Raw genomic sequence first — 26,826 nt, 5'->3', positions numbered from 1 at the left:
ACATTCCAACAGCATGTAGGATTAATTGGTGGCAACAGGCCACCAAGATTGTGGTATCTGAACAGGGCACATGCATCAAAGTAAATGCAGATATTTATAAACCAATAGGACATATGTCCCAACAAATGTTTTGAAATTAGACATACCCATTGAGGTGTGGAATTGCATTGTTTATGCACATACATTAGGGTGTAAAAAGATACCTCCTTTAACAACTTATATATACTTATAGTTTACACTACATTCCTATTGACTGCAGGTATATATCCCCTACATGTATTATTACACTATGCAATGTCCGTTAAATTGTGAAATGGGTTTTGCTAGTTCTTTATATACCTGACCTGTATCTGACATACAAACTGTCCAGGATGCAGATGTTACTGCTATGTATTTATATATTATATTTATATTTATATATCTACATATCTAGATGTGTTCAGGTGACATTATCAGTTATATTTTAACAGCCCCCTACATTTCTAGCAGCACACTGACATTTCTGGGGAACACAATAACAAGCTACTCATGTGCCAAATTAACCTGTACGTGCTGGCCATGAACCAACAGTTGAGGACTGTATATATGCTTAACAGCTACTGGCACTCCCTTCATCCACTTTATATGGGCCTACCCAAGTGTGGGTTGACAGCGCTTAATACAACAGTACTATTTCTATAATGCAAGAGTACAACAACATATCAAAGAAAGTGACACGGACACACTCCAGGAATTATACCTGTATTAATTACATAACATACTTTTCTAGAGGCTCTCTCACTTATTTTATATAACAGTACATGCAGAGAAGTTATTCAAGACTTATTATACCTTTATTATTGGGCTACAACACTTTTTTTCAGGTTCTCTCACTTATTGTATATAACAATATATGCAGAATAATTACTAACCTGCCTGGTGACACAGCCTTAGCAGCCTATCTGCATAGGCTTGCTGATTCACAGCATGGACACCTGCAGCTGTGAAGTAAATGAAGTGATGTTGAGACATACCTATCCATAATATAGACTACAATAGCAATTCTTACATACTTCATTCCATGGCTACCTACTCAGTAGTTGGGCATTTTCCATCCCACGGGCCTCCTGTATCCACTGGTTCAGTCGGTCCGCCTTGCGTCTCTTCAGGTCTGAGTAGTGGTGTCTGACCTGCTCACCAGTCTGAGGGATGCCTGTGGCACTGGTGAGATCATGAGCTAGACAGTTCCAGGCTTCCGCTTTGTATTGGGTGCCTTGGAACTGACCCTGCAGGAGTCTCTCCTCATGATTATGGACAAGAAGCCAAACCATTACTTTTGACTCCTCAATGCCCCAACATTGCGCTTGAAATTGAGAGCCCTCTCCAACACTGACCATGCTGACTGCAGATGGGAGCTAGAACCAGTTATGGCAAGTATTCCCACCTATGGAGCTTAAATATGCCTCATTTCCCACACTTATCTGTGATTGGCCAGTTTTGAAGAAACTCAGCTGAAAGCACACCTGCTTAGCAATGGGTAAACTTCTATTGATATGTATGTGTGTGTTGAAAGTGCATGCATATGAAAAGCTGTCATGGCTTAGTGGTTCAGTACCATGATTATGGTGCACAGTATCCCGGGTTAGAGGCCTGTCATTGCCTTTTATTTTACTACTGGCCAGACCGGCTAGGAGGTGTGGCTGTGTTTAGCCGACTTTGCTCAACTTTGCCCAATGTTGCTCTATGTTGCTCGACGTTGCCCGACGTTACCCGGTGTTGCGCTAGTTAGTGTGGTTCGTAGCTAGATGCAAACATGTTCTGTTTGCGCTACTTGGCACGATGCGCAGCTCCGCACAAAGCTATTGCGCTAGTTAAAGCAGTGCTAAGCTATGAGCAATTATGCTGAAATGTGCTTAATGCTGGTAAACTTTGCTTAGCAGTGCTTCATATTGCTTAAGATATGTTACTTATGCATTCATCAGTATGCATAACCATTTCACTTTCTTATATATATATATATATATATATATATATATATATATATATATATATATATATAAAATTCGTTCACTACTACATAGGCCATTTCAATGCTTTTTACTAAAATTTCAATGATAAATGTCAGGAATTCTTTTCATATACAGATTTCCAACAGAAAATACAAAGGGGAGTGGTGGGACTCGAACCGGGAATGCCTCCTCTTTGTGCGAAGGTTCTACCACAACACTATTGCTCTTTTGCTTAATTTGCATATAAGTTTCTTATTATCCTCTTTGATGTCTTGACTGCTAACTGTAGCTAAGCAATGGGCAAACCCACGCAAATACGGGCAGCTATATCGGGAATAATAAAGAAAAAAATGAAAGTTTTACATTTTATAATTGTACTGGGGTTTAGAATGTGGGGGAGTGTAGTGTTGGGTATGCACACAATTGAGTGGACTCTCTCATGTCAGTTGACATTTCCCAATTGAGAGACTTGCAGGGGTATGGATTTTTGGACTGCTCGGCAGTCCGACACGCCCCCTGCACTCGTGCATGCTCCGTATTAGCCTTTGAGTTGAGGCAGTGCACTCTCATTAATATGCATGGTGCACTGCCATCTTACTCTTAGACTGGCGTTTCCATGTAAGACTACTTTAGTCTTACACGGAGGATTCGTGAATCCTGAGGTTTGTCTTTCCAATTCAGACAACTGGTTTAAAAAGAAAAAATGTACAATGATTACGTGTGATAATGGCAGGTAAAAAAAATGGGCATTTGCAGGATGATGAAAGTGGGAGGGAGGAAAAAAAACAGAGTAAGGAAGCATTATATAATGAAAGATTAGTAGGGAAAATAGTGGAATGTCACATATTTAAAAACGAAATTATCCTACTTTAATTACGAGGGGCATAAGGTATGTAGCGAACAGTGGGCTACTTTTTTTAGGAATTAAGAAATAGTGATATGAGGAGGTTGGCAACATGATGGAAGTTGGGAGGGTGGCCTAATGTTTAAGGCGTTTGCCTTACAAACACAAGGTGCAGGGTTTGAGTCTCACAACGGATAACTGGATAGGTTTAAAATGGCTTGCAAGGGCAGTTAGCTTAGTACTAATCTATGAACCTATGAACCAATGATGTCAAAGTAGTGTTTGCAATTTTGTGCAGCTGCATTCAACATTAAAATGTTAAAAGCTAGAAAACTGCTCTAGATTTTATTTTATTCTGGTATCAAAGTGAATCATTAGCTTAATTTAAAATGTTGATCTTACATTTCTTACTAGCCCACTTGGAATATCACAGTCAATGAGAAGAATGCTATTGTAGCTCGCCGCTGTACATAGGTTTATAATTCGTAGCATCCTACACCCTGTGCATGCAAACACAGAATATATGTGGCTTTATATCACATAATTTTTAAATTTTGTGGAATGTATAACCATGTATCTTAATCTCTATAATGCTTTCGTGTTTTTTATAGACTATAAAACAGTATACTACCCCAAACCCCTTCCCTAACAAACTCCCCAAGAAACCGCATCACTTCTTAACTCTTACTTCATGGAATCTATCAGAAAACTTACCAACATGGATCAAAATAATAATGCTCCACATATCTCAGCCAGCATCATAAAGACTTCTCCATTCTCTTTCAAACCAATCCTAACTGCTTACATTAAATCCTTCTTGTGCAAACTTAAACCTCTTCAGACAAATTACCACCCCACTTTCTCAAACTCACTGCAGACATGATAGCCTACCCTATCTATATACTTGTAAAGACATCTATCCTTGAATCTACTGTTCCTGAAATCTAGAAATTCGTCTACACCATTCCACTTCATTAAGGAGTGAACTCCACTGATCCCTCTAACTATACACCAATAGTCATTCTGTCCCCTATCTCTGAAATCTTTGAAAAGTGCATACCCACTCAGCTTATCAATTACTTAACTGCCCTTCTCTCTTTCACTCATACTGTTGCAGAGACTAGAGACAAAAATCAGCTGATGTCCTGCTTATTCCTTGACCTTTCTAAAGCTTTAGATACTGTTTCCTATTCTAAGCTTCTATCTAAACTATCCAGTCTTAACCTCTCCACCTCTACAATTCTCTGGTTCTCTAGCTATGTCACTAATAGGTTACAGTCTGTCAGATGGCAATCCACTTGCTCTCCCTTCCTTCTGATCCTGACTGGAGTCCCTCAAGGCTCAATCCTAGTACCTCTACTTTCCAACATCTTTACTAACAATCTCTACACATCTTGCAGTATCTTCTCACTTATACACTACGCAGATTAATCTACTCTTATCTCCTTCTTGAACAACATCACTGACTTTCACTCTATTACTCAAAGCTAATTCCTCACTATCGAGAAATGGTTAACTGATAACCAACGCATCCTAAACCCTAAAAGAAAAGAAAAAAACTCCTTCTTTTCTTTCCTCTCTCTCATCAAAAATCGGAACCACACACCAAACTCATTGGCACCATAGCTGATGACCAACTAAAATTTGACTTACATAATCAACACTATATTAAAAAGACACACCAAAAATTGAGACTACTATTTAGAAATAAAAAAACTGTCATTCTTGAATCTAAATCTTCTCTGGCAGAAGCTTTCCTCCTTTCCTGTCTCCTGTATGCCTCTCCTATCTTTACACACCTACAATCCTCCTTATTAAACAAACTTGTACAAACATATACTAAAATTGCTAGATCTGCCAGTAACCAACCATACAAATCCCACCACCACCATGCTCTTAAACAACTACAATGGCTTGAATTTCCTCAACTACTGCTCTTATCCCAGATACAGTTCACTCACTCATTACTTAATAAACCCACTTCTTATCCATCCCTCTCCTCACTGAAATCCCTCTACATCCCTTCTCATTCCTTCCATAGCTCTGATCAATTCCTTCTTGAAGTGTATAAATCAAATAAGAATATAGGTAAGCTAGTTTACAAATGCACAGTGTCCCGAGACTGGAACAAACTCCCTCCAAATATCCAGCAAATTAAACACTGTAACAGTTTCAAAGAAGAACCGAAAAACTATCTGGCTAACATGAGTCCCTGCCCTTGTCATGACCCCAACTTATTCTCCACACCCCCCCTTTTTCTTTCCACTTCTTTTTACACTAACTTACTGTCTTCTCTAATTGTTCATTTTCTATACATGTTAAGCATGATGAGAACGCACCAAATACTTCCTTGTACATATGTAAATAATAACTCTTGAGGGATATGTTTTATTTAAAGCTTGATATATTTTTATACAACTATCGGAATGCATGCATGTAACATTACCCAAATATTTATGTAACTGTTAAATCTTACTGTGCTGTCTTTGACTTCATGCACTGTTCATATACTTTTCTATTGTATTTGTAACTTGCTATTTGTTTTGACCATTGTTTTCTCAGGTCTCCACTGAAAATTAGCCCTTGGCTCAGTTGGACCAACCCAGTTAACAAATGACAATACATAAATAAATAAATAAATAAGCACACAAGGCAGTTGCAGTGGTTTTAAGGACATGGAAAAATGACAACTGGATTCTCCTCCATTTCCCACTTTTGCAAGGTAGTAAATATTAAGGAAAAAAGACATACTGATAATTGTTTGCATGAAGATTGTCAGATAAGTGTGTGCATGGGGGGATGAAAATCTGTTGCTAAATGATGAAACTGCAGGCCTCTAGCATGCCTCAGACTGGCATTATAAACTGATTGGACTCTCTACTAGCTTCATAGGCGTTAACAGCACTTAGCACAGCATCTCTGAAAGAGAATCTGTGCCATTATGTACTTATGTTTGCAAGGTGCAATATGATATAGTAAATATTAAAACATCTATGCGCAATCTAACAATACAATTAACTGAATTTGAAAAAAATGTCTTTAACTTAGAAGATTGTTATAACTTAATGATTTCAAAATTAAATCACCTAAGGAAATTTTTGGCCATTTTAAAAAGCTGTTATGTTTCTCAATGGAAAGCAGAGGAACGAGAATATCTTTAGCAGTGGCTTGGAAGGAGAATACCCAAATGATAAATTAATACAGATTATAAAAGCAGAATGTCAAATTGTAGCAGATTCCTCAAAAATGCTCACCTCATACATAGTGGAAGGATCCCCCCCACACACACACCTCAGGACAGCACCTGAAGCTATTACATGTTACGTTATTAAGTGTGGAAGATGCTTCTGAAATACTGACAGCAGAAAAGGAAAAAAGGAAATCATTGCCTTGACCTGGCTAATACGATAAAATTGCATGCATTTTCTCCAAAGAGCTTAGAGCAAAGTGTGTCAAAATGGCAGCAAGTGTTTAGCTGCTGATGCAGTGATAACCTGAATCTAAAGCAACAATCTCATCTATTTTCACATGTATGCAGAACGGGTCCAATTAGAAACCAATGGTGCATCAACAATTGTTCAAATGTGAAGAAAATCATTTGCTCATGATAGAAAATGCTGGTATTACCTGAACTCAATGTTTTATGTGTAAAATATTATAATTATGGTTAAGCTATAAACTCTCTTCATATGTATTACCTTGTTGTATACATTTAGCTAAACGTTTGAATGATGGCAAAGTTGAGTTCTAACAACCATATTCAAACTCACTCTATGTTGTTGAGGATACTGTAGCCTTCTAAATATGTATCTTCCTAAAAGTCTTAGGCGTTTTCACCCTTATCCAATAGAACACTAGTAAAGTCTAGTCATGTAGGTAAAATGATTCATTTGCAGATGATTACTTGACTTTTTATTGAAAGGCTTTTGACATGTATTTGTGTATGTAAATATGTTTGCAAATGATTATTTGACTTTTTGATTTCCTTTTTATTGTAAAAGTTTTGCAATAACCATGTTACTGCACAATACCTATATATTATGCTATCACATAAAAAAGTGTCACACAAAAACATGTACAGTGATCTGTAAGCTACATGTATTTAGCACCACACTTATAATGAAAACAAGACATGAAATACAATATCCTCCACAGATTACCCATTCCTCCAAAAGTACCCCAGACTTTGCCTTGTCCCTCCTCCCTTTTTCCAGCTATGTTACTTTATCCTCCACATGCTTCATCCTTATTTTTCTCCAAATCCTACAATATTTCATACTGTCATCTGTCTGTCTGAGCTGTTACTACTCTTCTGCAGGTTGTCAGGTTATTGAATTTAGCAGATCATCGTCTTACAAAACACCCTTTCTATTCATTTCAGATGTGACTTATGGGTCTTCTGCACTTGCTCATGTGCTATTTGCAAAGGACACACTTGCTCGCTGTCACTTGTTTGAAAAGGCAAGTACTTTAACTATAACTAACTCAAACACCTGTAACTACTTATCCCTCCTAATATGCTAGCCTACAAAATTGTATAGCTCTACTAGAATCCTAACTTAAACCCTAAAACACTCTTCAAACTCCCCCACCATAAAACTTCCCCCTTCTCCCTAACACTAAAGGTCCCCTTCTGCTCTCTAACTCTAAAGACACCCTTCTTGGTACCTAACCCTAAGACACCATTCCCGCTCCACAAACCTAAAATCCAGTTCCTATACCCCAGCCTTAAAACTCCCTTTCCACTCCCTATCCTTACAATTCCCTTGATTCTCTTTAAAACTAAAACCTCCCCTCCCACTCCCCAAACCTAAAATGCATTACTTCACCATTGCCCCAGTCTTCACTCTCAGTCCCTCATGACTGCTGGCATACTTCCCTTTCTCAAACTCGAGCAATGAGTATGGTAAGGTGTGGAAGCTGCATGCCTGAGCTCATATTCAAGTTTGAGCACAAGGCAAGCAGCAGCCTATCTGAGCTACAAGACACTTGAGTCCTTGGCTGTGGGACAGTAGTCTTCAGGTGCTTGGGACTTGATAGCCTGTAGGACACCTGGCTTTTTATGCCACCTTCAAAATGCAATATATGATTCCCTCACTGAAAAATCAACTCTTTGTTTTTCCCTGTCCAGTCCTCAGTTGTGACTACATTTCAGTTAATGCACCTTCTTATACAGAGTTGCACATTCGGTACTTTCACTTTCCCCATCCACTACCTCATTATTCATCCATACTATCTTAGAGTTGCGAATAGAGCTGATGATTCTCACTGTCAATAACAAACTCTTCCTGGTGAGTTTTAATTGTTAATTTTTGGCTGCTATCGCTTCCCATACTATATAGCAATTTAAACTCTCCCAGTCAATAAACAGCATAGTCTCCTTCCAATCTATTCCAGATGCTAAAAAAAACCCCTCTAAACCACTGAATAACATTACCTTTCCATTTTTACGATTACTATACATATAAATTTATATATATAAATTTACTATATTTTCTTCTACCTTAATCTCAGGGTTGCTCCACAAGCATATTAATAAATCCAATGAAGGAGTCTGTTTATATGTCATTCTTCTTCAGTTTTTACACCCCCCCACTCCCTTTCAAAGTCTTTCCCTAATCATCCCTCAGTCCCTTAATTATGTTATCTTTCATTGTTTTTCCTGACTACTTAGGTATGTAAGTCATAGATGCTGTCAGTGCTAACATTTGAAAGTCAGGCATGCCCCATCCTGCAAACTTTCTTCTTAATCTCAATTTTTTTGCTGCTCTGCATCCTTACCTTGAAACATGCTTATGAAAGCATATCTTGATTTTATGAACTTCTCTATTGCTACTCTAACTAGGTAGGTATCTAAAGAAATACAAGACCTTGGAGATAATCATCTCCCAGACCCATCCTTTATCTTGCCACGATGGCATTAACCTTTCTGTTCCATCTGTCTAATGTGGAAATGTGTATCAATAATTCTTCATAATTCTTCTTGATTGTTATCTCTCTCAAGATTCAACGACTTTTGATTCCAAATATTTCATCTCAGATGTCCTAATTAAATCTTCACTCACTTTCCTTAGTAAAGTCTCTACTTTCATTTGAACTGACATCTCCCTAATATGGTGCTAATAAGTAACCTTATTTATTGTGGTAGAACCTTGAGAATTAGCAAAAATAGTCTTTTTTCTGTATGGACTTTACACCCCCTTCTCTTGCTCACCAGGAAGACCCTACAACTGTTCATCATGTATTCCCTATAAATGTGAAAGAGGCTGCAACTCAGTCATTCCCCAACAGTGGGAAGAACGTTTAACACTCATTTATTACCAATGGTAAGAGTATATGGTGGAGAGGCCATCAAGGAGACAACAATAAGTAGATTTTACAAATATAGGCCTAATTCCTCTCCTTTGTGGTGATATACACACATCTGTATTACTGCAGGGACCATTTTTACCCCATTGCATTAGTCAGCACACTCACATGCATGCTCACACAAGGGTTGGCATCAGTGGCTTCAGTGACCATGCCTATGCCCCTCTTCATGCTGTAGGCTGCTTTGACAATGGTCTTCTTACCTCAGCCCTGGAGGAACAAACCTCACATAGCAGGAGCCAACAAACTCACCATCTATGTGGACTTGCCAGCAAAAAGTGTGCCTCTACCACCCGCATCTGACTTTTTCAGCACCAGTAATAAAACTCAGACCATCTGGGTCATAGTTAGGGCTGGATCAAAAAACAGCAAAATCACTTGGGTGAGAGTGGTTATCCTTGCCTATGACCCTCTCTACCTCATCCTCCTCAAGTAGCTCAGTATTAATTATCACACATACTTTGGGACCCTGTACAATGCTTTTATCCCTCTCCTAAAGTTAGATCCCCCACTTATATCTTAAACAAGGAACACTACTCAACTGTGTTACCGGCCTTTTTTATGTCATAAAATATTACATTCCCTTGTTTGTACCCTTCCATCTCAACTTCTTATAAAATCTTTCTTAGCAACCATCAACTTCCTTCAGCTGTTGTACTCTTCAAAGAATGTTATTTGACTGTATCACTAATCTTCTAACTATCACCATGTTTAAGATTTTTACATCAAAATTGATTAGAAATACAGAACAATAGCCCATAGAGTCCATTGTCTTTTGTCTCAGGAATTAAATCTTCCCTCCCTCTTATTAAAGAATCCAGTAATTACCCCATATGAATGCCCTCACTATATATTCCTCTTAAGTATAGCTATATATGCCTACCAAATGGCAATAGTTTTGCAGAATGTCCTGATTTTGCCTCATATTTTTGATGTATGTCTCTCTTTCTCTTCCACTTGTAAAATTTTTGATTTTCTGGTAAATCACTGAGGATTACAGCCTGTTAGTAATGCCAGACTTTATCAGATTTCTTATTATTCTGAAAATGCATGCTAAAGCAAAACCTGTTGTTCTATTATGTTTAAAGTGAACTGGAGTAATATTTTAGAATTGTCTTTGATTATGTGCATTTGTCCCTGCCATTAGTTCTGGTTTTACCCAGAATTATTCAGCAACAAAGTTAAGAAGTAGGCTGACATTTTTTTTACAGTCTCTATATATAAATCTAAAATGAAATCATTTTCACTGGGAGTCTTCTCATTCCTGAACATTCCTATTACTTCTACAATTTCTCCTAAATAAGTCTCATTGTTCAGCCTTTTTGTGCCCTCCAGTTCCTGAAAATTCCTACCACTTCTACAATTTCTCTTAAATGAGCCTCTTTGTCTAGCCTTTTTGTGCCCTCCAGCTCCTGAACATTCCTACCACCTCTACAGTTTTCCCTAAATGAGTCTCATTGTCCTTTTTTGTGCCCTCCTCTTAATCAATTTCCCTTGTCATACTCATATGGGTTTACTATTAAAATATCAAAGATTAATTTATTTTGTAACCAGAACACTGAAAAAAAAAGGAGCAAAAACAGTAAGTAAATTGGTATGGTCAGATTATCGAATATAATGTCTGAAACATTGCGGTTTGATATTAATGTCGAAAGTAGGCAAATACGTGGTACCGACTGTGAATCCCCAAAGTACCATGTTTTTTTTTTTTTGTATGTTTTGTATGCTAATGTGCACAGCAATAAAGTCCATCTGTTCTTCTACGTGACACTCTTCATCCCATTTTGTGAAGATCCAGGAAACACCACTTACTCATACAAAGTTTTAAAACATAAGAAGGAATAAGTCATTTCTGCTGTAACATAGATACTGATTAAGTATTATGCAGAACCACTCTATGTAACGCAATTATTCAGAAATATCCATACAGCATCAGTTAAAATGAACAATGTTGTGCTACCATTTGAGTGAATCCATGTCTTGTGAATTGGTCACGTTTAGATAATAAATGTTGGAATACTGCCTCCCTATCAAGTAATCTTCACCTTTTAGACAATGCAGGCAGACAACTACGAGCCCTAGATTTTAAATTGTTTATGTTTTTTCTCGAGTTGTATTGCATGTAGTATGTTGCTGATGTAAAACTGTTTTTACCTAGTAAACTTCTAAGACATTGGTACCATCCCTCAAGCAGTGTTTTGACTTCTGGGGTAACCCAATATGCAGGTATAATAATGGTTCCAAAACAAAACATCAAATAATGAAGGTTTTTTCTCTGAGGTTGCATTACGGATCCCGTAAAAAATGAGGTCTACCTGTTACATAGTTTTGCTGAAAAAAGTCACATAATGCTTTCCCATACTATGGCATACCCCTTTTAATTTCAAGAAATGCACACAGAACATCATCTGGATGTAGAAATGCCAGTGCTTGTATTTGCTTACACAAGAGTGAAAAGCCTACATCATTCCCAAAGCAGCCTGCTAAGTTTAACTTCTGGATTTGGCGCCATATAATTTGAAAAACTGAAAACAACATCCTTTAGTCATAGATGTTGGTAGATTACTTTTAATGCTATTCATGGCACCTTTCTCAAAGTCACTTAACACCATTTTAGGACTTAATGTTAACGTGAATTGCTCATAAAGGTGTATCATGGATAACCAAAAGTAATCATATGTACACTCTGTTAATATGCCATATATAGTGGGCTTGCCTTCATTACCGCCTAATAGACAACAGTGTATAGTGTATATTTGCTTGCATTCTGATGTGCTGATTGGAAATGTCCCATCCACTATGATAAAGTCTGAGGAACATAAAAGTTGCAAATTAGATTCCATTGTCAGGATAATACCATTAGGAGAAATACTGCTTGCACCACTCCTATGTATTATGAATTTACCAGTTTTAATACGTAACATATCGGCCATTAGGTCAGTTAAAGATTTCAAATCTGTCACAGGAACACTACTTTGCTTTTTTCTGACTCTTTGTACAGTCTGCTTTAATGCTTCTGTGCTAGGTAAACAGTTTACAACCTCAGTAGATGTTCCCACTAACACTTCCGAAACAATCCTACAGGGATTCTCTAAAGTGCTTTCTACCCATCTCTGTATTGCATTTCAAACCTTACAACCTTCACATTTAGCAGTATCGGGACCATGAAAATGACCTGTAGTTTTAATTAACTTCTCTGCATTGGCTACACATTAACTAATGCAGCTATCTTTCAGTTTCCTAACACAACACCAGTACGTTCTTGCCTCAGTACACCTTACCATGTAATATTGATAACCATCTATGCATGACATTTTTTCTGATTTCTGTGTCAGTATTGTTTGATATACTGTACCAACTGCACCAGGTACTGTTTCAATTGTCTCATTTCAGCTCATCATAGGCAGCAATAACCTGCAAACAATATACCTGCTGTGAAAATCTGTTTGAATAAATACAGTTCAAGTATTACCAAATTATCATTTTTTTGAACTACTTACTGTGTATGTTTTCAACAAAGAGTACTGCTAGCTACTTGGCATAACATGTATCTCCTTTACAGTCCTGATAACCTACTACAGCTGTTACAGTCGCATTACAAATGTGCGTATATGCAATACTCGAATGATGACATTAACGGGTTCAAATATACGTGTTCTTAAAGGCGGATACACTCCCATTTCATCTTTACATTTGTTCGTAATTTTGAAAACCAAATACAAGTCTTTTGAAATTGACTATTTTGACCTTCCCGTCTGCGATGCAAGTGCTTTCCATATTTTAATAGTAAACCCTCATATGACTTCTTTCTTCTAAAATCTATCAACTTAGCTGATACATCTACATCTATATAAATATTGATAGCATTCTTCCATCATCTCCTTGATTCCTAAACTATTTCACAACACACATCTGTTGTTCTTTCTGAGTTTCAGGATCTGCCTCTCCCTCTCTATATTTCTCTCCCTTAAATGTAGTATACAAGATTGTGGGGACTATACTGTATTCACCAAACACTCAACTGTTTTTCTGTTCTTTCTGTTTTGACATCATTTTTATTTCCACTATCTGCATCTGATGTCTTAAATTATTTCCAAGAATCTTGTCATCTTTTGCTGACTTATTCTCAATTACTATTGAATCCAACATAAAATCCATTCCATCTACCCTCTTGGCATTTCGTTACCTCCTGCTTCTCTCTCCTCCAATGGCCATCTTAGTCCATCTAATTTCCTTTTAGTGCAAACCTGATTGCATCCCACCATACAGACCTATTCTTACCTTCCTTCTTCCATTAAAGTGAATAACTTTGTGTCAATTTCAGATACTACTTTAACTGTCTCATTCCTTATCCTTACGCATGCCTCTTTTCTCCACCACTTTTCTTCTTTCATAATTCCCTCTATCTTTGCAAACATTTTAACATGTGCATGGTCTAATATATTACATTTGCCCTATTGCCACATTCTGTTTTACTAGCATTACTTCACCTTGAAATAAAAACATGTCTAATTAACCAAACCTTTACTCTTCTTTCCTTGAAAATGTAAAGTGTTTTGCTGTGGGTATCTGCTCCTCCATATGTTTTCCCAATTTATACCTTCATCCCAGTCTAAAAAAACTAATTTTGCTTTCCATTGCACCTCTGTCTTATCATATTTGAATTAAAACCACTATTAGTAATCAAGTCATCTTCCTAATCATTGCTTTCATCTTTATACATGGGGTATTCCACTGACACTTTTCAAAGATATCTTTGAAAAGCATAACGTTGTCTGCACTGGGGCCATACAGAAATCCTGACTTTCCTCTTTTCCTTTCAAAAGCTGGATTAACAAGTAGCCATTGTCAGACACTCTCTTCCTTAACAAAATTGACCACTACACTTAGCCTTCTCTGTATAGTAATCAATATTCCCCTTTTCTTTTCGCCTTTAACCAATCCAAAGACTACCACTTGCCTCATTTCACCAACATCTTTAACAGCTATGATCCCTTCAGTTTATTTACCTGTAAAAATAAGACAAACATATTTTTCTTGTTAACATTCTCTGAAATGTTTATTGATTTATTCATTTATACACATCAGAACATCACTGGGGTAAAGGGGTTATTGGGATATATTTAATAAGTTATCCGGATCTTGATTGCTGATTGGTTCATGTATTCCAGCCATTCTTACATTACCTTTTCTAACTTTATTTTCAGCACCATTTAGCTTCAGTTTTTTACATGCAACTCTGCCTCTAGTTCAGCAATATGATTTTCTTGATTCTACAAATTTATGTGCCGCAGCTTAATGATGAATTGCATGGTACACGCTCAACAATTATTTGACTTTTAAACCTGATGGTACTTGACATCATGGCATTAAACAGAAACAGTAAATTACTCTGTTATAATCTGATTTGCTATATAATTGTTATACAGTCATTGTGTTTAATAAAATGGGCAGGGGGTGAAGGCATGCATGTTTAAGTAATCTATTACTCAGTAAAGTGGGAGTTTGCTCGCTACAGTATTTATTAGTTCAGTAATGTGTTGTGCTAGTGAACTATGTTTTTTTTATATGAGTCATTGTTTTACCATTTCTTTTGACTGTCCTTATCAGTCACTGAAATAGTTAACAACTAAGTGAAGTGAATTGGTTATGTATAATATTAGTATGTCCAGAAGTTAATTCAGTAGGATTTGTGTAGCAAATACATGTACCATTACTTTAGCCTGTCTATATATAACCCAGTTAATATCTAGTTCGTAAAGCAACAGTAAGTCATGGAGATTATAGCAGATCTAAAAAGTCTGAGGACTTTAATGATTGAGTTTGTCTACTGCTATTTAGTGTGCATATGAGATAACTTCTCATTTTTTATACGTCCTGATGTGTGATTGGATGTGTTGAGGCCAGGTTAGTGATGCAGTTGGGATACCCATAAAATAAAAATATCTATTTTGTTATGGGTTCAAGGTAACCTTATATGCATGTGCACTTCCACCTATCTATGTTTAACCATCTGCGATAACATGCATCATTTGATAACTATTGCTGTTATTTGAAGTAAATGCTAATCTGATGAAATGTGCCTACTTAGCTGGTATCTAGTTGCTGGTTGAAGATCTAATTCACTTAAATTGATCCAAAATCTTCTTCTTCTTTTGGATGCTCCCATTAGGGGTCACCACAGCGGATCATCTGTTTCCATTTCTTCCTGTCCTCTGCATCTTGCTCTGTCACACCAACCACCTGCATGTCCTCTCTCACCACATCCATAAACTTTATCTTAGGCCTTCCTCTTTTCCTGTTACCTGGTAACTTCATCCTTAGCATCTTTTTACCAATATACTCAGCATCCCTCCTCAGCACATGTCCAAACCAACGTAATCTTGCCTCTCTGGCTTTGTCTCCAAACCTTCCAACCTGGGCTGACCCTCTAATATACTTATTCCTAATCCTGTCCACCCTCATCACACCCAGTGCAAATCTTAACATCTTTAATTCTGCCACATCCAGCTCTAACTCCTACCTTTTTATCAGTGCCACTGTCTCCAACCCATATAACATAGCTGGTCTCACTACCTTCTGTAGACCTTCCCTTTCACTCTTACTGGTACCCGTCTGTCACAAATCACTCCTGACACTCTTCTCCACCCACTCCATAATACTGTATTACAAAAAAGGAAAACTTAACTGCTGAAGCTGGAAGAGAATATAGAAAGTGTTTAACTAGCAGAACAGTAGGACCACAGCCAGGATTTAATGTGATCTTTAAATGTGTGGAGGTTAGATAAAGTCCTCAGGGCAAGTGCGACTAAGTTCAAAAATCTGCAAATACAGCTAGAGTTCCAAGTATTTTTTGCAAGATTTGCAAGAAAATATAAGTATAATAAAAGGCTAACAGAGTCAGAAAAAATGATAAAATGTCAGTAAAATAAGTTGGATGACCTGAAAAAAAAAACAGATCCAAGCACTGGAACAGTTGTATCCTGGATATAATGAAAAGTGTGCCTGAAGAGGAGCTGGAGGGATACATAAGAGAGTTATAGGAAAACAGATTCATCCAGATTGAGAGTGAAATGGTATTTTGAGCAGATGGTTAGGGCTCTGGGCTGTAGATCATGTGAGAAGGGTTTGATGCCCTCATCTGTCTACTGTGTGACATTCAGCAAATCACATAACCAGGGATTGTTCCTGGCTCACCCCTGAAAAGGGACTGTGTCTAGTGGGCTTAACTAGTTAACAAATGGCTATTATTATTGTTATCCTGCACAAGATGCAGGGACTAACAATTTAAATTACTTATAGTCACTAGAAGAGGCAGTACAGCAGAGGCTTCCAAGCCATGTGTTGACATATACAGATTCATGTGTTTGTAGGTTGTCACTAAGAAATTCATCTGCAATAGTATTTGTTGGCTAGACTCTGCCACTCTCATTATTTAATACCCTTTACATGAGGGTTAGTGGAGCTAAACTGGGGATGCATTTGCAGTTATCAAGCCATTCGTTCAGACTGCATTTGTGTATGATGAGGAAAAACTTTGCCTAACACAAACAGATAAGTGCAATAGTCATCTCCCTGCATAAGGTGGCTATCACCAGGCCTGGGTAATGACAGACTAATAAGACTGACTAGTTTCATCTAAGGTTATGGAAATAATCCCTGTGGAATTAATAAATAAGGGCATAGGCATCCTACAAACCCTCATCCCAAGCCAATTTATTTTTTGTCAAAGGCAGCTCCTGCTTACTTAATCTGGTCGACTTCATCAAGAAGGATACAGAAGCAATGAATGAGGGTTAAATAAGTGCACACAACATATTTTTACCTCACAAAAGCATTTTATGCCATCCCACACTCAGGTATAGCTGATAAACACATACAGCAAAATGTAAATCCCTGTGTAACTCATTGGATAGCAAACTGACTCACAAACAGAACTCAAGAAAATTGAGTGGGGGTCTCTCCCTCTTCAAATAGGTTTGTAACCAGCAGGACACCTCAGGGTTCAGTCTTCAGGGCACTCATCTTTGAGATTTACTTCTTGGAGATCAAAGTTAATGTTAAGGCCTTAAGGTTGACCAACTTTGCAGCAGACTGCACATCTGATACCATCATAAACGTTATAGAAGACATTAAGATTCTTCAGGAGGGCTTTCCTTAAACAAATAGTTGGTGTAAAAACTATGGCTTAAAGAAACACCAAAAACATGTATAATGGTGTCCTTTGGTAAGCATGACATCTCCTGCAATTATCACATTGACAAACAATCCCCTCAGTATTGATGCAGTAGTTAAGGACCTAGGAACTGATGTTGACAATGGGCTGTCCTTTGATCATCATGTATCCACTATTTTAAAAATGCCCCTTTTCATTGTACAGGTTATTAATAAAGGTATGGTGTCCAGGTCCAGGGAGGTAATTATTCCACTGTATCCTGCACTTATTAGGCCAGCCATTGAGTATAATGTCCTCTCCAGTATGTATTTGTCCAAACACCTGGCACAACCAGAACAACCACAATGCTTTTTTGGCAAGAAAATGTTGTTTGCCTTTTCGGCTTTTGCCAGTTAGGGGTCGCCACAGTGGAACTCCGGTCCTCTAATGATTGGCAGTCGATTTTATGGTGCTGAGTTGCCAGCCCGATGCCCAACCTTCAGCGAAGGCACGACCATTCACGCATGTCTTTCACAGGCCACTCGACCATGGGGAGGACATGCGGACTCCACACAGAAGGCACTCCAGCCGAGAATCGAACAGAAAAACCTCTTGCTGTGAGGCAACAATGCTACTGCAGTACCACCGTGGCTTTCCTTTTTTGGCAAGAAAATAAAAGGCTTAAATTATAAAAGCTACACCGACTGTCTCACATCTTGTCCCTCTTCCAGGTATCATACAGACTACTGAGGAGTGATGACTGCCTTACTTACAGAACATTTACCAACCCCCATCCTTTCAGGCCTGAGGCATATCTGTAAGTCCAACTGTGGCAGAAACACCCTTTCAAGAGATCTAAATCTCTTCTGTAACTTTAATAGAACATGCTGGAGGGATAGGTAAGTTTCACAGAGAATAACACTTATCTGGAATATCTTTTCTGTTCAACTAAAGCAAAATATGTCATAGTCTATTCAAATGTAATCTGGATGAATGGATGGGAAACCACAAGCTCATCCCTGGATTGGTATCCCTGTCCCAAATGGATTGAAGTAATATATAAATGTCTGCCCAGCTCGGGTTACTAGCACTTAAAATATATAGGGCTCTGAATTAAAATACAAAGGGCTCTGGGTTAATTGAACTTTTAATACTAGGGATAATAAACCTCTTGAGAATACATGGCTAGCCTTCTGAAGAGCCTCATGGATTGATAGCCCAGTAAGAACCTATGAACAAAGTGAAACTCTGATCCAAAGGACAGGAATTTTTTGACCGAAGCATCTGACATATGAGCAGGTTCAGTTTTTCTTGTGCTAAAGGTTAACGTTTTTAGAACAGCTGCTCAGGGTGTTGTCTGGTTTGATAATATTAAGGAGATCACTCAGGACATGGTCATTTGAGGTCCAGAAGGAGTCTGCATGAGACAGAAAAGAGAAAGCTAGATCATTCAGGCATTTATTTATTTATTTATTATTTGATTTTTATTTGACATTTGATTACTGGGAAAGTTCAACTTGGCATAAGACCCATTTTCAGTGGAGGTTTGGGGAGAAAAGCTTCATTAAAGACATTTATTAACACACACATTAATGCATGCAGCAGATTAAAAATAGTTGTCAAATTATATTCACAAGTTTCTATGTTCTGGTTATACAGTAAGACAATTTGAAAAGCATGCTTATTTACATAAAGAGAGCAATAGCTATGCTAAATATACAAAAAAGAGAAGTATATAAACAGAACTTTAAATAGAAGAAGGGAAAATATTATAAATGGAAGAAATCGAAAGTTTAGGAGGTTATATGAATTGTAATTTTGATAAATGAAAAGTAGGATGCAATAAGTGTAAGTCAAGTAGATGACAAATGCAGACAGGGAAGAATGAAAGCTGGGAGAGAGTAGTAGAAAGAGGAGGCGCAGTGATACAGAGAAAGGAGAAGAGGTATACAGTTATTGGAAAAGAATAGTATGAAGAGAAGGGGAGCTTGTTTTAGCCTGGCGTGACACAGGTACAGAGCCAGGATATGGAAAGGAAGTTTATTAAGGGGTATTTGAACAAGTGAGTGCTCAGTATTAATCTAATTTCCATGGGGAGTTTAAGAATAGAGAATATCCTACAGATTTTTTTTTTTTTAGTTTATAAATTGAGAGGAGTTGTTTTAAAGAGGAAAGAATGAGGTGGTTTGTTAGATTGTGGTTAAGAATGGAGCTGGTAGCTGGCAGGCTGAAGGTTTCCATATCTTTTTATGAGCCTGAAATAGTTGAATACATATGAGGTATAATGGTAGTTCAAGCCAGTTTAGAGATTTGAGAGCAGCGCAGTAATGAGAATTATAAGGCTGATTTGCTACAAACCTTCCCACATTATTATAGCAAAGTTCTAGTTTTGATCTGTGTGAGGTCTGTAGGTTAGCAAGAATGGCTGTGACATAAAGCAGGGAAGGAAAGAGACATGCACTAGGTAGTGTAGCTGTAGCTGAGTTGGTGAAATGTTTTCTTTTTGGTGTGTTTTTATGGAATTTTGAATACGGAGGCTACATTTCAATTGATCAATAATGACTTTTATAATGGTGCTGTTTAATGATGATATTTTGAAGTTATCTAAAGTGTTATGGATATAGAGATGAATAACAGCAGCTTATTTTTGGGGACTGAAGAGGAGTTGGTTGTCAGCCAGTTTTTCATGAAGTTCAAAGCATTTTGTATGATGGCTTGTAGATGGGGAAGACTGTTTGATGTGTATATGAGACTAGCATCATCTACATATTGTATGAGATAAGTTTGTTGGGAAGATTCATGAATGTTGCTAATGAATATGCTGAAGAGATGAAAGGCAAGTATAGACCCCTGTATACGTTCGGTATTAACTGGGAAAAATCAAGAGAAAACAGAGAGCTATTTAACTGATTGGTAACAGCTGGATAGGTTGCTAGAAAACCAGTTAAGCGAAGAGTTATACAGACCTAAGGCAGACATGAATTATAGTAATCTGGAAGGAGAAACCACAATGAAGGCCTTGGAGAGGTCAAGGAAGAAGGAAAATACAACATTGTCATTATCTGTGGCACTCATAATAACTCTAGGAAAGATATTAGGGTCATTATTGGGCTGTGACCTGGCTGGAAAACATTTTGGGAAGAGGTTACTAAGTTCTCTTCAAGCAGACAGTGTAACTGTTGTTTGTGAATACAGCTTTCCAAAATTTTTGAAAGAGGGGACAGAATAGCAATAGGTCTAAAATTGCTTGTTTGTATGGAGTTGCTTCATTTCACAGTGGCATTATGTATGATTTATTTCCATGTAAAAGATCAGTTGATTAGGCTTGAGATCAGATACACAACAAAAGTGGAAGCTAGCTTGATGTATTCTGATGGAAGATTATTAGCACAGGAAAGGCAGGACTTGAGTTTGCTTTATAAATGTTTTTATGCATGCGGTGGGGACAGGCTGTAACTAGAAACTGAGTTTCTTTGAATTAGGAGTTTATATGAAGTGTGAGTGGGTCACTAAAGAATTTTAAGGGAGGTTGACTATGGAGTCTATGATACTGGAGTTAAATTCAACAATGGTTTCTATGGGGAAGAGGCCTGGACAAAGGTTTGGAGCATTAAAAGTTCAAGGGTGAACGATTTCATTTACTGAGGACTATGAATTTTTAGGATTGTGCGTTTGGTTAATTTCTGGGTGTGCGTAATATTATTTATTTTGATGTTACCCTGTTTTTGTGAGATTTTGAAGATGTTTATAGCTTTGTAGGTGAGCATGGGATTTGAATGTTTGTTATACCCAACATGCTTTATCTCTTTTTTTCATTAGAGATTTACTAGAGTGGGATACCCAGAGGCCCTGATTGGTTTTGGCACTTCTCCTTCTTAAGGGGGCAAGGCTGTTTAAAGTGTTTAGGAATACTTTTGTTAAATTTAGGAATGGCACCATCTAGTACTAAGGTGTAGAGGGAAGACCAGTTAATGTATTGGGAAGATCATTAAAGGCACTGGGGTTATATCCAGTTAAGCTCTAGGATTCCTTCTAGAGATATTGTTTGCTATGGTGGGCAGCTAATCTTTAGACATAAATGGGATGATGGTCATCAAGAGAATTAATGAGAATTCCAGGTGAAGAGTAAAGGTTTTGGTTTGACACAGGGGTCTAGTCAAGAGTAGAGCCAGTGTTGCTGTTTTTTGTTAATATTAATGTGGGATGCTATAAGTTGGTTAAAGCCATACAGCTGAATACCATCAGATGGGTAGTCTGTTACAAGGTTCTGTCAATCAATATTGACATCACCAAGAATAGTGGTTTTACAGAGTATATTGTCAATTATCCAGAAGACATCTTCTAGAATAGGGATGTTGTTGAAATATAGATCAGCTATGTGTAGTTTGTTATGATTGCGTAATTGGATTAGAGTGATAAGGACTTCTGCAGTGTGAAATTTAGGTGAAATAATAGCAAAGGGAGGGAGAGAATGAGAGAACTGGGAAACATTATAGCTATTCCACTTACTTTTTGTGTATTTTATCTGAGTGGATGCTATTTCAATCTGGGGGATTTATTTCATAGTCTTTTATGTGAGGTATAACCCATGGTATAGTGACCATAATAAAATCAGGTAAGTATTGAGTGATCTAGGAGTGGAATCCATCTACTTTGTTTAACATACTTCAGATATTTAAGGGAACAATTTTAGGTATTTAGGAAGTGTTCGCCTAGAGAAGGCAAATGAGGGAGCAAGTGAAGTGGATAAGGGATAATGGCCAGGGTTTTTGTGCACATCACCACATGAGATGATGTTTTTTGAGTGAGAGTGTACAAATGGAAATTTAGGTACATTAGTATTTAAGTTCGGTTTTGCCTTGTGTGAGTAGAGATGGAAATGTAGTATTCTGCATTTTAAGAGTACATAAAGGGATATTCTCATTGTGGAAAGGTGGACAGAGTTGTACATTGCATGGATAAGGGTGGAACAGTAGTCAACTGGGTGGGATGGGAACAAAGTAGTAAATAAGGCAGGATAGCAGAAGGATAAAAGAGGAGGATGAACTGAGGTGGACAATGTAAGCAGAGGGTAATGGACATGAAAGGCAGATGTTAGCAGGTATGTTAAGGTATAGTACTTAAAGGAGATGGTAAAGTATGTGTAAGATAAAGTGTACTAGTGAGATGAAGGGATAGATATGTTGCATTGGTATGGGCAGTTTGAGATGGGCGTATATTAGAGAAGATAAAGTATGGAGTGGGTATTGTAGGTGTAATGGCAGAGTTTGTTTGTAGTAAGTAAAGGTGGGTGGAGTACACGGAAGGTGTACTATTTATTATTACTGCAGATGGAGGAGTTTGAGTGGGAGAGAGGTGGTAGTCATTTGATAATTTTGATAAGAAGAGGTTGATAGTTGTTACAGGAAGAGGTGGGCTTAAGGAAAGTGTAAATGTTCAATATGTGGGGGTAAGTGACAATTTGGAGTAGGGCAGAGGAGCCAAGTAAGCACAAGCATAATAAGGACAAGTCAAGTGGGGCAGCACAGAATTGAGAAAAGACCACCAGCCATGGAAACAAGCCATCACACAGCAAATTCAAGTAATCAAGTAAATGACTTTGAAGTATCTATAGAGTATCTAATTACAATATTTTAATGGCTGGAAGAGAAATCATTTGCCATTTTATGGTCATGAACTGAAGTTATTGTGCAATTTAATCAAAGGTAGTAAGTGAAGGACATTAAGTAATTAATATCCCTTCTGGCTTTTAGAGTCCTTGTGAATATGTCCTTAACTCATTCAAACCAATAGCTTATTTTTGTATACTTTCAGTGAACACTCATAGCACCTTACGGCATCAAGACCTTTGCTGGGTCTGGATTCTTTAACTAGGTGACTACTAACTATTAAGCAGTATTAGAAAAGGAAAGAGTAATTAACAAAATGACACTAAGACTGTTAATCAAGGATGTTCTGTAGTAAGAACTTTATCACTGTTTGCCACTTTTTATTCATAGCTTCCTATTTATATTTATATTTTATAATGGAGACATATGTGCTGTTGAGGAGTATGGAATGAAATACCATGGAAGGAGACAGAAGATTTCATTGTCAATATCCATCTATAGTCTAATATACTGGAGATACTGCTAGCTTGTTAGCAATTATGAAAATATGCAATATTTTCATATGTACTTAATACTTCAAAAAACAAGTGATTTATAAACTACTGCATGGCATGAAGTAAAACCTTAGATGTTGAAGAAAACTGTCATTGACGTGCACTGCAAGTTGCACATCTTGAGAAAATTATTATTATTTATATTGCTAATTATACAAATAAGCATATTTTTCATATTACTATAAACATTTCAATAATCAGAGAGGAATTTCTTACAGTTAAGTAAAACCTTATGTTTGTTTGCCAAACGTGTTCTAACAATATATATCTAGATCTCAAGTTGTGCAGTTTTCAAGATATGAAACTGTATGTGAAAGTTTAGCAAAAGAAAAATAATAATATATATAATGCACACAAACAGAATTATATAGTATTTATGGACAGACTATGAATGCACTATCACTGTACTCAATATTTATTACAGATAACATTATTTGGACAGCTTTAATAGCATTTGTTGTTCACAAAATATTTACATTTGTTTATTGTATAGTTTTTAAGTTGATTTTTTTTTCAGAAAATAATCTGGAATGTAATGTCTGCAGGCAGATAGCGAGTTAAGGGTTATGGGCAATATTTTTGTAAGCCTATCTGGTTTCAACAATTTAAGAGTAGCATGAGCAGGTTATCAGAGCTCTGTAAACATAGAGCATTATAGAAAATGTTAACTTATAAGATATTTTTAGGCAGGATTACACTTTAGTATATATTACAGTTTAATAAACTGCAATCACACAGATCAATATTTCCTGAGATGAAATGGCTGTGCCTGTGCTTTTTGGTGATTATAGATACCTTAGTAGGCAGAGGTGGACTGTTTTAGTGTTTTCCATTTATTAAGAAGAGAATATGGGACCTTTTGTGGATGATATGCTGGGCAGGCTACCTCATTTGTTGAGACCCAGCTGGCATTATGCAGAGTTAATGGAACTTAGACTGTTTTTTTTTTTTTGAGAAAATATTGGAGTAGTTCAAATTGGATCATGTGTCTGGAGGGGTACATTCCAAAGGAAGCAATGTGTTCAATTATGGGTTTAGTAAGGAAGGAGTAGAGAAGCATGCTAATATCCTTGGACCAAGAGGAAATACCCTTAGTAATCAGCTGGGATAAATAGAAGGATTTACTAACAACCATGGCTGCACTTTAGTTGAAGGAGATCTCATTATCAACAAATGTTCCCAGACAACAGAGCCACTTTTAAAGGGGGTGGGGGGTGCCACTAATGTGACAGGAGAAATAAAGTTCCTGTTTGCCAAAAGATGAGATACTCTACTTTTTTAGCATTTAGCTTCTGTCAATGGTCTTGGTACCATTTGCTTGCGTGCAGGGGTGTAGAAAAGAATTTACAAATTGTACACACTGTAGCATTACTGCATCTCTCCTTAAAAGGTGAAGCTCATGCCAGACAAGTACACAGCACTGTTGTAACCATACTACACCCCCATAAAAAGTACAGGACATGAACTGGCACTGCAGAACATTATCTCTTTCATTACAGCACACAGCCTGCCTGTTGGTTACATTATTGCACTACAACCAATCTCTGCACAACATCCAGAAGAATACATCCATGGCAGCACTGTGGTAAGCCTCTATGCCATATTATGGCAACCAGTCTCACAGATGTCCAATTACACAAGTGTCTGTGCCACATCACAGTTCCAGACATCTTACCACACCGACGCCAGTATATTACATCATGTGACTAGTCCCACTGATCTATTTAGACTAATAATATGTAAAAATTACAAGCCTATGTGTTACAAAATGAAAAGTGGTCCAGAAAGTAACATTCATCCTCTGCATTCAGGTAAGCTAGGATAGCACATGCAGTATACTCTGAAATTATGTCCATGGCCAGAGTAACAACATTATGCACCTCAAGCCACCACAAGAAGCACCTCTGAACTCAAGAAGACAAACTTATTAAAACTATGTGATGAGCTGATCAAATTCAAATGCAAAATTACCAGCCCCATGTAAACTCATCTATTTATGCCAAGGAATTTTTCTCCTTACTGTGAAATAGCAAATATCAAGCTGTCATATTCAGCACCACAAATACCAGGGAGTGTAAAAATATACCATCTTGGTGGACTGCAACATTAATACACCATGTAATAAACAAAAAGGCTAACTTAGGCCTATAATAAATCAAACTCTATCCACTTAAAAAATGCCAGCAAAAAAATGAAAGTTACCACAAGGAAGGTCTTGGTGAGACATAAATTTAAATCGTTAACTTATTTGCAATTTCATAGTGGATGATAATCATAAATCTTTTGTTAACTGCATCAAATGTTAATAAAATAATACTCAGCAATGCTCTTAATTAATGCATAAAGGTATAACCTACACTGAACCTAAAGATACTGCTTATGTACCTGGATATAAATTTGTGCCAACTTCACATTTGAGAGCAAAGTTGTAGCTGCTGTGGGACATATTGGGAGGCTGCCCTGGATGCAAGCTGTTAAGGGGCAAAATCAGCACAGTAAAAGATGTGGCAGTTGTTCTCTGTAAGTTAGTAATGCAACTGCTTTTGCTGGACAGTTGGACATGACAGAAATATCTGTAGTTATTTTTAAGAGTTACAATTCAGATTTTGGTCATGTAAACAATTTGCTTGCAATGTATGTGTTTGTGTATGTGTGTGTATGTTTGTATACTTGCCTGCATGCGTTTGTATATGTATGTCTGCAGGAGTGTGTAACATGAAGCTAGCATATATTATCTCTTTTCCTTGTTACAGCTTCTGAAAGGTGTTTCAGAAAAATAAAGAGCTATTATGTAGAAACACAGTAACTCTTTGTCAGGGGATATTTATTTTGGTCCTTATCTCTGCAACTTTGAGGGGAGGATCCCAACTGGATGGTTGCCTAGGGCATTTGTTGACTGAGCTACAGCTTTGTGAGAAACAGTTATTGAAGTTCCACAAATTCCTGAGTACCTCCTTTCCCCAAGATTATTATGGAACATGTCAACTGTACTCTCTAAAGCTTAAAATACTACCTCTATAGGCCTCAGTAATATACCTGGCTGCTTATTCCACATTACCGGATATGCCCTTTCTGAATCCCTCCTAAAACTGTTCAGATTAAGCATAGCCTCAGGGTATGTTCTAGAACTGTAGAAATGGTTATCATTATGCCCTTCCAGAAAGGGGCCCCTCTTCGATCTCAAGAAATGTAGACCCAGCAGGCTAATGAGCATAAGCATAAATTTGCAAAGCCTAAATTATATCTGATTTCATAAGCTCAGATATATAAAAAACGATGTTCTAAACCCACAGCAGTATGGTTTTGT

Source organism: Protopterus annectens, chromosome 1.part1 (genome assembly GCF_019279795.1).
Source record: "Protopterus annectens isolate FY-2018-M chromosome 1.part1, PAN1.0, whole genome shotgun sequence".
Taxonomy (NCBI): Eukaryota; Metazoa; Chordata; order Ceratodontiformes; family Protopteridae; genus Protopterus; species Protopterus annectens.
The sequence above is the reverse complement of the archived record's forward strand: the minus strand, read 5'-3'. Positions refer to the sequence as shown.